The following is a 13,852-nucleotide window of genomic DNA, read 5'->3' as shown; positions in this document are numbered from 1 at the left end:
GACCTGAGTAGACATGAGTTTTGCTACCCTGCTTTCCCCTCCTGCAGGCATACTGCACTCTCCCTGCTGCTACTGGTTCACATTACCTCAGTTTCAGAACAGACATTTTTTAAGTGGCCGTTGTGGAGATAAGCTGGTCACATGTGAGGATCCTGGGTAGAAGGGGCAGGCAAAGGGGGCGTGGCCAGCATCAAGAGAGCAGCAAGAGGGGACAACGAAGGCATCCGAGGAGTGTGTGTGTTCTGCATTTAGGGGGCATGGATGACAGCAAAATGGGCATGGCTAGCAGCATAGATGCCATAGAAGGCATCCAGAGACTATGACCAGCATCCAGAGGGTGCATGACTGGCAGCAAAAGGGGGTGTGACCAGCAGAGTGGGGGGCGTGGCAGCTGCTTTTCACTGCACTGCAGGATACATATCTCTTGGCAGTGAGAGCGGGGCTGAGGCATAAAATCGTAGATCAGGCCACGCTTCCAACTCTCAGCTAAGACGGGTGGGCCGTTCACATACAGTAGGCGGGCCGGATCTGGCCCTCGCGCCGCCCCTTGCCCAGGTCTGCTCTAGTGGGTGTAGACTTGTGAACCAAAGAGGTTACTATCAGAGGGTCACATATCAGGACAAGACCAGATAATACAAAATACATACAGCTGCACACTAAAATGACATCAATGTATAAGTGAACTCTGGTACTGTATTACTGCTATATGAAAAAATGAGATTTTTAGTTTATGAATTGGCCAATGTGTGATGCCCTGGCCTATTAGGTCATTACAGGATATTGTGCAATCTGCCCTTCTGCATAATATCCACCTCCTCCTTGGTTATGGGTCCCTGGCCTTTGGTGTTGCTAAGAACCAGCCAATCGAAATCCTAGGAACACTCTGCACCACACCCACCAGACACACCAATGGGTAGCCTGAAGGGAATAGGGTCGCCCACTTGGGGGGTTGGTTAGGGAGGGTCAGGAGTGTCAGGAGCTGTCAGTTGAGTGGTGACTCTCGTGAGGAGAGGTCACAAGTCGTTTGGAGGAGGTCAGGAGCTGGGCTCCTTGCTAATACTAGGTGGCAAACGTTGGTCTGGGCCTGGTAGGAGCTGGAACCCCGGTCGCAGGGGATCGTGACAAGGGCCACGGACTGTCGAGGAGGGCAGCCGGCGGCCTTGTGCCATCTCCGGGCAGGGCCCAGGGCACAATAGTGTACGTGGACCCTAGGCCGGGAAGTAGCTTCAAGCGTCCTGGTAATTCACCCGACGAGGACGGAGCCTTCAAGATCCACTCTCCACCCACCCCAAAATTTTGGTACTAGCGAAACGAGAGGGATAGGACTTTCCCAATATGCAGTCCAGAAAATCCCAAGCGTGAACCCTGAGAGAAAGCTCACTCCGTTAGCCATACGGATGAGCGGGACCCAACTAGTTCTATACTACAGGGGCCAGCCAGTAAAGAAGATGCCAAGGGAAAGGTCACAGGCTAACAAGCAACACCATCGGGCATGGGATCCAGGCATGCTCCCTCCCAGCTGCAGCGGTGTTGAGAATTTCGGTTTACAAGTTGTCGGTGTCAGCGTTATTGGACTGAGTGAGTACGCAGTGACCCTTTCCTCCACAACGGCATCCCCTCACTTCCATCACCGAGCCCCGGGGCATTCTCCCTACCCACGGAGGGGTTAAACACCTGACTGCCATCCCATCGCCACCGGGCGCTCCCAACAGCAGCGGTGGTACTCCACCTTACCACACACCGTGGGTGGCGTCACGGACTCTAAACACACAACACCCCTGTAAATACCCCCCTTTTATTTCGAGTGGCCGCACGACCCCTCCCGGGTCCGGAGACCCCTCGAGCCACCGTGGATCTGGATCCGAGCAGTATTAGCTGCTGACGATGGGGCGGTACAAATGCATGTAAGCCCGGAACCAGGTAAATCTCAATAATCCGGGTACCTAATTAAAACACTATTTAGTCCAAATAGTGGCATTTCAAGTTAGATTTTTTAGTCTAGCTGCCCAGACATGGATGTTTTTAACCTAGATAGTGGCATTTTAGTTAGGTACCCGGATTATTGAGATTTACCTTGCCGTTGGTTTCCGGGCTTACATGCATTGGCCAATTCATAAACTAAAAATCTCATTTTTTCATATAGCAGTAATGCAGTACCAGAGTTCCCTTATACATTGATGGCATTTTAGTGTGCATTTTGTATTTGCTGTTTTTTTTCAGCTGGCACCTATTCACATTTGTAGCATGTGCGGGTCAGTTTTTTTAAAATATTTGTAGCAAAACCAGATAATGTTAGGGAACTAGGTTTTTATGATCAAAGTGGATTGGAATAAGGAACCAGTAAATCACTAAAATAATCACAAAGGGAATATAACATACACCGGGCAGAGAAAGACCGGTAGCAATGTGCTGCATCGACACTTTCCAATGTATCCGAAGATCTCAGACCAAATTTACCTAACAGGCGCTCTAGTGCTTGGGTGCGAATACTACTCTTCTTGGGTGATGAAAATCACTGAGTGTACAGAAGGACCTGTCGGTGGGTCAGCACAATGACTCATAAACTGAACTGCAATCCTAAACTCCCTCCCCCCTATACCCAGGTGCCAAGTTTTAACAGCAACTGCAGTTGACGTAAGACCAAGTTCAGTTTCTCTCTAAATGGCTGCAGCCGACCTAAGCTAGTTTGGCTTCAAACGCTAATGGATGTGTGCACACTTACTTCCAAGAATGTCCGCTTGGGGCCAGAGCTCAGGACGTACGGTTCCACTGGTCCGGTATAGGAATACGGGATGGAAATGGGTATCAGTAGATTCAAATCTGTACCTTTGGTGGTTGATAGCCATTCGGAAAAGTCACCAGAGTAAGGGGTTCAACAAGATATTTAGTGGCAGCCACATCTGAGGATGTCTTCTGTATTTATTTTCTCAGTTCAGCATCAAATGCCCACTTTCCCGGTGTGGCAATAACACCTCTCACATGCTCAGTAGAAAGTCTCTATCTTGTAACCAGATCCAGTACTCTCAATAAACGGGCTGAGAGCAGTTCCCAGCACGTCTTCAGTCTGCAAGCCTTGTCCACACACTGTCCTGTACCTGGCCACACACAGTCTTGTCCAGCCTGTGCAGAAACCCCCTTGGTGAAGGGGAGGTAGCACTGTAAGCATCACCTCCAAACTCTCACAGACTCGATGAGGCACTTTCACGTCCCCATCGGAGTCCGCTCCTGCAACTTCTGCTCTGATCGTCAGACGACGCCATGTTCCCACCATGGATAGTGCTGGTAATGGGAGAGGAGTCGGTGCCTGTGGTTCTGTGGAGCACAGTGTCACGTCCCCACCGGAGTCCGCTCCTGCGACTTCTGCTCCGATCGCCAGACGACGCCATGTTCCCACCATGGATAGTGCTGGTGATGGGAGAGGAGTCGGTGCCCGTGGCTCTGCGGAGCACAGGCTCCGCTCATCCACTAGGCTGGGTTTCCCTGGAACCTGCAGTACCACTGGCTGACTGTAGGTGGCGTGTGTCTCCCGGCTGAAGTGGCCAACATTCACCTGCAGCCTATGGGAAGACACTACACCCTTCTTATTCCCTCTCCTGTCACATGATCACTGCCAGTGATAGTTCTGTTCTCCTGGCTCATGTGCTGTTTGTATTGTGATTCCTGTGCGCTGACCTTGCTTGTGTTTAACTACCCTCCTGCCTGTCGTTTTTGTACCTTGCTGCCAGTTCCGGATTTGACCCCTGCTTTGTCTCCTTACTACGCCCTTGCCTGCCGATTCTGTTCCTGTTTTGCATCTCCTGGATTTTGACCCTTCCTGACGACCACGGACTACAGTCTACCACAGGTAGCGATCTCTGAGGCTCTGTGTAATTCCAAATCCCTGCAAAAGGGTTGCAGAGTTCTTGGGGTCCTGCTTTGTGAGCGGCTTTTCACTAGATTCCCCTTACAGCCAGTCTGAGTCTGTGACTCTTATCAGGCATTACATTATCACTGGCCCACTAACACAGACAAAAAAAATGGAACCTCTCCAAGCTGTGATGGACCAGGTGCTGACCCTGTCTGGGTTGGTGCAAGGACTTGCACAGCAGGTGCAAGAGCTCCAGTCTGCCCAGGTCCAAGCTTCTGCAGCACCTTCCTCATCATGTCCAGAGTCCCGTCGACATCAAGGGAGCAGATCACGTTGGGGAGACCATCATGGAGAGCCTGGATCTCAGAGACAATCGCCTCCAGAGCAGCAACCGCACCTGATTGAGCCCCAGGATACTCACTCAAGTGCCCAGGTACTCCCTGCAGACCCTATGAAGTTAATGTTACCTGTCTCATTGTCTCACCAGGGAAAAGCTGTGTGGCTACAGGCTTTTATTGATTGTGGGTCTGCGGCTAATTTCATAAACTCTGATGTAGTAAGAGAGCTGGGTTTGCCTTTGCTGAGACTGAACTCTCCCATTAAAATCTCTGCAATTGATAATACCCCTCTCACTCAGGGTATGGTTACTTTTGTAACGCCAGAGATCTCCATGCTTGTGGGGGCTCTGCATGTAGAATCAGTGTCATTTTTTGTTCTTGAGAACCTGACATACAGCAGTGGTATTGGGTATGCCATGGCTGCGCAACATAACCCTGTCATAGACTGGCATCAGGGTGAGATTGTGCGCTGGAGCCCTGAGTGTCAGGAGACGTGTATGTCTTTATCTGTTAACCTGACTAAAGCTGAACCTGTCCTTATACCTCATGCATTCAGGGATTTTGCTGACGTGTTCTCTGTTTCTGACTCTGAAAAATTACCTCCACACAGAGAATATGACTGCCCCATAGATTTGATCCCTAATTCCCGACTCCCCAAGGGTAGGATTTATAATCTTTCTGGTCCAGAACGTCAGGCCATGAAAGATTATATAGCAGACAGTCTGCAGAGAGGGTTTATTAGACCATCCAGGTCACCAGTCGGCGCTGGATTCTTTTTTGTGGAGAAAAAAGATAGTGACCTCAGACCGTGTATTGACTACCATATAAGGATAAGGCTGCACATCAAACATAGACAATGGTATAATGCCTCAAGCATATGGAAAAATATTGGAATATACAGTGAAAAATGCTACTTGCTAATTTGAACATGTGAATAATGAATTGCATACCTGCCATGAATATTAGGAAAAAGGAGATATTTAGCAATCGCATTGATCAATGTAACTGAGCCCCAAGACCTCGTCAAGGTATATCTCTATATTGGGGTCTCTAGCTCTGTGACTTTAACTGTGTGTCATCTCATTGCAATTAAAAACTGCTGTGGGTGGAGAGGGGTAACTAAGGACTTTCTTATATAGGAGATGGAAAAAACATGGCCGAAAGGGGCGGAGCTGTGTTCACATTCAGAAAAAAACTACATATAACTGAATAGGATAACTGAAGTGAGCACTAATATATATATTATGAGTGCAAGCCAAAAATTACATACTATACAAGGATAAGGCTGCACATCAAACATAGACAATGGTATAATGCCTCAAGCATATAGAAAAATATTGGAATATACAGTGAAAAATGCTACTTGCTAATTTGAACATGTGAATAATGAATTGCATACCTGCCATGAATATTAGGAAAAAGGAGATATTTAGCAATCGCATTGATCTATGTAACTGAGCCCCAAGACCTCGTCAAGGTATATCTCTATATTGGGGTCCCTAGCTCTGTGACCCTAACTGTGTGTCATCTCATTGCAATTAAAAACTGCTGTGGGTGGAGAGGGGTAACTAAGGACTTTCTTATATAGGACATGGAAAAAACATGGCCGAAAGGGGCGGAGTTGTGTTCACATTCAGAAAAAAACTACATATAACTGAATAGGCGAAGAGAAACCAAGGAAAAAAAATGGTGAAAACATACCCTGCTGTAACTAAATAAAAGCATAGTGCATATAAACATAGGGTACTTAGTAAACACTGTTTTTTGATCAAAAAAAGCATAAAGCTATCCCACCAACGCCAAGGTGTACCCAGTTGGGATAGTACCTACACTCTCTAATATTAAAACCTTACCATGGGTCTAAAATAGGCCTCAATGTGGCTAAGGGCTGAGAGTGACCGGGTCCCAACAGGACACACAGTCAGGGGATGCACAGAATGAAATGCCCAGCTCGCTGAGAAGGGGGCCACACCCTATTTGTACTGAATACAAAAAAACTACATAAAAACAAAAAAGTGAGCTGGAGTATGAGATGATACACATGGAGCTTGTGAGCTCATGTTCACACTGGCCATAAGACAAAGAGAAACCAAGGAAAAAAAATGGTGAAAACATACCCTGCTGTAACTAAATAAAAGCATAGTGCATATAAACATAGGGTACTTAGTAAACACTGTTTTTTGATCAAAAAAAGCATAAAGCTATCCCACCAACGCCAAGGTGTACCCAGTTGGGATAGTACCTACACTCTCTAATATTAAAACCTTACCATGGGTCTAAAATAGGCCTCAATGTGGCTAAGGGCTGAGAGTGACCGGGTCCCAACAGGACACACAGTCAGGGGATGCACAGAATGAAATGCCCAGCTCGCTGAGAAGGGGGCCACACCCTATTTGTACTGAATACAAAAAAACTACATAAAAACAAAAAAGTGAGCTGGAGTATGAGATGATACACATGGAGCTTGTGAGCTCATGTTCACACTGGCCATAAGACAAAGAGAAACCAAGGAAAAAAAATGGTGAAAACATACCCTGCTGTAACTAAATAAAAGCATAGTGCATATAAACATAGGGTACTTAGTAAACACTGTTTTTTGATCAAAAAAAGCATAAAGCTATCCCACCAACGCCAAGGTGTACCCAGTTGGGATAGTACCTACACTCTCTAATATTAAAACCTTACCATGGGTCTAAAATAGGCCTCAATGTGGCTAAGGGCTGAGAGTGACCGGGTCCCAACAGGACACACAGTCAGGGGATGCACAGAATGAAATGCCCAGCTCGCTGAGAAGGGGGCCACACCCTATTTGTACTGAATACAAAAAAACTACATAAAAACAAAAAAGTGAGCTGGAGTATGAGATGATACACATGGAGCTTGTGAGCTCATGTTCACACTGGCCATAAGACAAAGAGAAACCAAGGAAAAAAAATGGTGAAAACATACCCTGCTGTAACTAAATAAAAGCATAGTGCATATAAACATAGGGTACTTAGTAAACACTGTTTTTTTACAAAAAAACTACATAAAAACAAAAAAGTGAGCTGGAGTATGAGATGATACACATGGAGCTTGTGAGCTCATGTTCACACTGGCCATAAGACAAAGAGAAACCAAGGAAAAAAAATGGTGAAAACATACCCTACAAAAAAACTACATAAAAACATGGCGTTGGTGGGATAGCTTTATGCTTTTTTTGATCAAAAAACAGTGTTTACTAAGTACCCTATGTTTATATGCACTATGCTTTTATTTAGTTACAGCAGGGTATGTTTTCACCATTTTTTTTTCCTTTTTTTTTTTTCCTTGGTTTCTCTTTGTCTTATGGCCAGTGTGAACATGAGCTCACAAGCTCCATGTGTATCATCTCATACTCCAGCTCACTTTTTTGTTTTTATGTAGTTTTTTTGTATTCAGTACAAATAGGGTGTGGCCCCCTTCTCAGCGAGCTGGGCATTTCATTCTGTGCATCCCCTGACTGTGTGTCCTGTTGGGACCCGGTCACTCTCAGCCCTTAGCCACATTGAGGCCTATTTTAGACCCATGGTAAGGTTTTAATACTATAGAGTGTAGGTACTATCCCAACTGGGTACACCTTGGCGTTGGTGGGATAGCTTTATGCTTTTTTTGATCAAAAAACAGTGTTTAGTAAGTACCCTATGTTTATATGCACTATGCTTTTATTTAGTTACAGCAGGGTATGTTTTCACCATTTTTTTTCCTTGGTTTCTCTTTGTCTTATGGCCAGTGTAAACATGAGCTCACAAGCTCAATGTGTATCATCTCATACTCCAGCTCACTTTTTTGTTTTTATATAACTGAATTGGATATATTTTTGGCTTGCACTCATAATATATATATATTAGTGCTCACTTCAGTTATCCTATTCAGTTATATGTAGTTTTTTTCTGAATGTGAACACAGCTCCGCCCCTTTCGGCCATGTTTTTTCCATCTCCTATATAAGAAAGTCCTTAGTTACCCCTCTCCACCCACAGCAGTTTTTAATTGCAATGAGATGACACACAGTTAGGGTCACAGAGCTAGGGACCCCAATATAGAGATATACCTTGACGAGGTCTTGGGGCTCAGTTACATTGATCAATGCGATTGCTAAATATCTCCTTTTTCCTAATATTCATGGCAGGTATGCAATTCATTATTCACATGTTCAAATTAGCAAGTAGCATTTTTCACAGTATATTCCAATATTTTTCCATATGCTTGAGGCATTATACCATTGTCTATGTTTGATGTGCAGCCTTATCCTTGTATAGTATGTAATTTTTGGCTTGCACTCATAATATATATATTAGTGCTCACTTCAGTTATCCTATTCAGTCACGTGTATTGACTACCGTGAACTTAATGCCATTACCGTAAAGAATCAGTACCCTCTGCCACTGATCCCCGATCTCTTTAACCAGCTCACATGAGCCCGATACTTCACTAAGCTGGATCTCAGGGGTGCATATAACCTAATCCACATCAGAGAAGGGGATGAATGGAAAACGGCATTTAACACTCCAGAGGGACACTATAAATACTTGGTAATGCCGTTTGGGTTAAGTAATGCGCCGGCGGTCTTTCAGGCCTTTGTCAATGACATTTTCAGGGATATCTGTGGTCAATATGTGGTGGTCTATCTGGATGACATCCTGATTTATTCTCCTGATGCTAAGTCACATGTCAAACATGTCCGCACTGTACTCCAGAGACTCAGGGAGAACTCCCTATTTGCTAAGTATGAAAAATGTGGTTTTTTTTGTTGATAAGGTTAATTTCCTGGGTTATATATTGTCTGCAGGAGGCTTCCGCATGGATCCCTCTAAGCTACAGCCGATTAGGGAGTGGGTGCAACCCAAGTCTCTGAAAGCCTTGCAGCGTTTCCTTGGGTTTGCAAATTACTATCGCAAATTTATTAGGGATTTTTCCAAGATTGCCAAACCCCTCACTGATGTGACTAAAAAGGGGGCTGATGTGATAAATTGGAAGCCAGAGGCAATCCATGCCTTCTCTACATTAAAAGAATGTTTTTCCTCAGACCCGATTCTGGTTCAGCCTGACCTCATGCGTCCGTTTATTGTAGAAGTTGATGCATCCGAAGTTGGAGTGGGGGCGGTGCTATCACAAGGTACTCCGTCTCTTACTCAACTTCGTCCTTGTGCCTTCTTTTCCCGTACATTTTCCCCCACCGAGACAAACTATGATATTGGTAATCTTGAGCTGTTGGCCATTACATGGGCCTTCGAGGAATGGCGCCACTTCCTCGAGGGTGCCAAACATAAGGTCACAGTTCTCACAGACCACAAGAACCTCACCTATCTGGAATCTGCTAAGAGACTTAATCCTAGGCAAGCTAGGTGGGTATTGTTCTTCTCCAGATTTGATTTCGTGGTGACGTTTCGGCCCGGTACCAAGAACACAAGAGCTGATGCACTTTCCCGTAGCTTCTGTCCCTCTCAGTAAGCCATCGAACCAGTTCCTATTTTAGGTAAGGGCATTGTGGTATCATCGGTATCCATAGATATGATAGCACAAATCCGTGATGCCCAAGACCAAGGCCCCTGAAACCACTCCTGACCGGAAACTGTTTGTCGCTCCCCCACTTCGTCTACAGGTACTTCAGGAGTCCCATAATTCTGTCCTTGCAGGTCACCCTGGTATAGGCAATACCCTCCGACTTGTAACTAGGAGCTTTTGGTGGCCAACCATAGCAAAGGACTGTAAGGAATACGTCCTGGCCTGTGAAACTTGTACTCAAGCCAAGACACCCCATACCCGTCCAGCTGGATTTCTCCAGTCCCTACCTATTCCAGAAAGTCCTTGGACCCACCTCTCCATGGACTTCATCACTGACCTTCCACCCTCAGAAGGGAAGACTTGTATCTGGGTAGTAGTGGATAGATTTAGTAAACAGTGCCATTTTGTTCCGTTGTCCGGTTTACCTAATTCTGAAACGCTTAGCAGGTTGTTCATTAGACATATTGTGCGGTTACACGGAGTTCCTGAAAATATTGTTTCTGACAGAGGAACGCAGTTCATCTCGAAATTCTGGAGGGCTTTTTGTAAAAAGATTAATATAGAGTTATCTTTTTCTTCCGCCTATCACCCAGAGACCAATGGTCAGACTGAACGTTCTAATCAAATCTTAGAACAATATCTCCGGTGTTATGAGTCTGATCATCAGTCTAACTGGGTGGAATATCTACCACTAGCTGAGTTTGCCATTAATAACCAGTATCAGGAGTCTATCCAGACTACCCCTTTTTTCTGCAATTTCGGGTTGCATCCACATTTTGGCTCCTTTTCTTCCGCTATGGTGGATACTCCTGAGGCTGAAAGCACTGTGAACAAACTTAAGGCTATCTGGTCTAAGGTGAAAGAAAACTTGAAGAGGGCTGTCACGGCCGGGCGGTCGGGTAGACCCAGGAGGTGGATCCACTGGACCGGACTCTAAGATGGTGGTAAGGAGTCCGGCAGCTGAAGCACTGAAGGGCGGCAGAACAGTCCGTGCAAGTGAGGGCAGCGGAGGAGTCCCTGGGACCACGGAGTCACAGATGGTGGTACTGGTGACGTAGCTCAGGTTCGGAAGCCGAGATGATAGTAGGCGGGGTCCGGAACCTCTGGAGCGGGATGACGGGTCACCGCAGGGATCCGAGATGGTACGGACTGTCAGTTGGCAGACGGACAGCGTGCGGGGTTCAGGACACGGCAGACTGGATGGCGCGGCAGGTACGGCTCTACAAAGAGAGATAGGTGAGTATAGGCACATAAACACCAGGAGACCTGACTCCTAGCTCAGGGAACACGAAGATCAGGCCCCGCCCCCTTGGACAATGACCCCCTATATACCCTGTACCTGTGCAACCTCATTTCCTGTTAATGGACGCTGGCCCTTTAAGAAAGGGTCAGTGACCGCGCGCGCGCCCTAATGCGCATGCGCGCCGCCCGAGTGCCAGAAGCCAGGGAAGGAGGCTGCGAGGAGGACGCAGGGGAGCCGGCCAGGTCCAGGGAAGCTGTCGGGCGCCGGGATCGGGGTCCAGGGACCCTGGGACGGACGGGATCCGGTGGCTGGAGAGCGGGGAGCGTGGCAGGTGAGCCGGGGAGCGGGGGTGAGGACCCGGGAAGCGTGACAAGGGCACAGGGTGGTCAAGCCTCAGCTGCTAATAAGAGGCATTCCAAGGGCCCAAGCCTTGGAGTTGGGGATAAGGTATGGTTGTCCACCTGTCATATTAAACTCAAGGTCCCTTCTGCTAAGCTGGGTCCCAGATTTATTGGACCTTACGAGATAGTCGAGGTCATCAATCCCACAGCTTTCCGCCTGAACCTCCCTCAGTCCTTCAAAATATCGAACGTGTTCCATAAATCCCTCCTCAAGTTGTATCGTGTTCCCATTCACCCAGTCGGGCCCCCCCTCCTCCTGTTTTGGTCAAGGGTAACCTGGAGTATGAAGTACAGAGGATCCTTGACTCCCGTATTGTTAGAGGGGCGGTGCAGTATCTTGTACATTGGAAGGGGTATGGCCCTGAGGAGCGATCATGAGTCCCAGCAAGTGAGGTCCACGCTAAAGGTCTTGTCAGGCGATTTCACCTCCAGTTCCCTGACAAGCCGGGTTTTGAGGGTCCGGTGGCCCCTCGTGGAGGGGGGGGGTACTGTCACGTCCCCATTGGAGTCCGCTCCTGCGACTTCTGCTCCGATCGCCAGACGATGCCATGTTCCCACCATGGATAGTGCTGGTGATGGGAGAGGAGTTGGTGCCCGTGGCTCTGCGGAGCACAGGCTCCGCTCATCCACTAGGCTGGGTTTCCCTGGAACCTGCAGTACCACTGGCTGACTGTAGGTGGCATGTGTCTCCCGGCTGAAGTGGCCAACATTCACCTGCAGCCTATGGGAAGACACCACACCCTTCTTATTCCCTCTCCTGTCACATGATCACTGCCAGTGATAGTTCTGTTCTCCTGGCTCATGTGCTGTTTGTATTGTGATTCCTGTGCGCTGACCTTGCTTGTGTTTAACTACCCTCCTGCCTGTCATTTTTGTACCTTGCTGCCAGTTCCGGATTTGACCCCTGCTTTGTCTCCTTACTATGCCCTTGCCTGCCGATTCTGTTCCTGTTTTGCATCTCCTGGATTTTGACCCTGCCTGACGACCACAGACTACAGTCTACCACAGGTAGCGATCTCTGAGGCTCTGTGTAATTCCAAATCCCTGCACAGGGGTTAAAGGGTTGCAGAGTTCTTGGGGTCCTGCTTTGTGAGCGGCTTTTCACTAGATTCCCCTTACAGCCAGTCTGAGTCTGTGGCTCCTATCAGGCATTACAGGCATGCAGGAAAGGAGGGATGCAGGACAGAGTTCACAATGAAGGCTGACTGGATGGAGTTCATTGAGGACACAGGCAGGACGGGTAGAGGTGCAGGTTACAGATAGGACAGATTCAGATACTGGCAAAACATGTACAGGATACTGGCAGAGGGACTGGAGCAACAGACACAAGTAGGTTGTCAGAAAGCAGGCAACAGACTGGAGTTCTATCAAAAACTGATACACCAGGAACCTAATTGAGCAGACACCTCCCCACAGAAGGTGCGTTAAATACCCAGTGTCTCTCAGCCATAAGCTGGGGAACACTTTAGAGCATGCACACTTCCCCTTTCAGAGATCGAGGGCACACGCATGCTCTAAAGACATTTCCAGGAGACCTGTCCTGGAGCGTGGGGACTGGAGAAGCCACAGTGAAACAAGCAGGTCGGCCACAGTGGTGAGTACATTGGTATCCCTGCTGGGAGGAGGAAGAAGGACAGTACAACGATGCTGGCATTGGAGTATCCTCCTCCTTATGCCTCTTCCTCACCAGAACCAAAAGGAATTTGTTCAGATGAGGTGCGTGACAATGAAAAAAGGTGACTTCATAGAGGCCTTGATTACATGATTATTGTATGAGGCTTCCACCCAGGGTAACAGATTGGACCGGTTGTCGTGGTGTGCATTCATGAAAAGCCACAAAAAATTTGGTAGAACATGGTTGACTCGCTCTACTTGATCACTCTACTGTGGATAGTATTAGGATGAAAAGTCCAAAGACAAATCCAAAAGCTTACTGAATCTGGAAGTCCTCTGAACGCCCCTATCAAACACAATGTGAAGAGGGAAACCATGTAGTGCTGGATGAGCTTTCTGGTCAGCATGGGGGCCTAAGGAAGACCAGGTAGCGGGCCAAAGTGTGCCATCTTCGAGGAGTAGTCCACCACCCAGATTACAGAGCAACTAGAAGACACCAGAAGATCTGCAATAAAATCCATAGTTACTGTATATGCTGTGTTTGAGCCAAAAGGAAGAGATGTGGTAGAAGCAGTTCAGATGGCCGTTGCTTGGCAGTTTTGTTCAGGGCTCAGAATGTCGCATGGATTGCCACCAGTAGTGTTAAGAGATAAGCTGAATGGTCTTGTTCTGACCGGTATAGCCAGCTACTTTAGAAGAGTGATGCCACAACAAAATTTGCTTCATGTCAAACTCTGATAAAAAGGTCTTCCCTGGAGGAATTTGAGACAAGTTCACCAGGGCCAGAGTTATCATCTTGGAAGGCTCAATGATATGTTGGGGTTCCTCTTTTTGCTCAGTGGGTAGTCAGGATCTAGAGATGCCATCCACCTTGAGGTTTTTGT

This window comes from Anomaloglossus baeobatrachus, chromosome 3 (genome assembly GCF_048569485.1).
Source record: "Anomaloglossus baeobatrachus isolate aAnoBae1 chromosome 3, aAnoBae1.hap1, whole genome shotgun sequence".
NCBI classification, from domain to species: Eukaryota; Metazoa; Chordata; class Amphibia; order Anura; family Aromobatidae; genus Anomaloglossus; species Anomaloglossus baeobatrachus.
The sequence above is the reverse complement of the archived record's forward strand: the minus strand, read 5'-3'. Positions refer to the sequence as shown.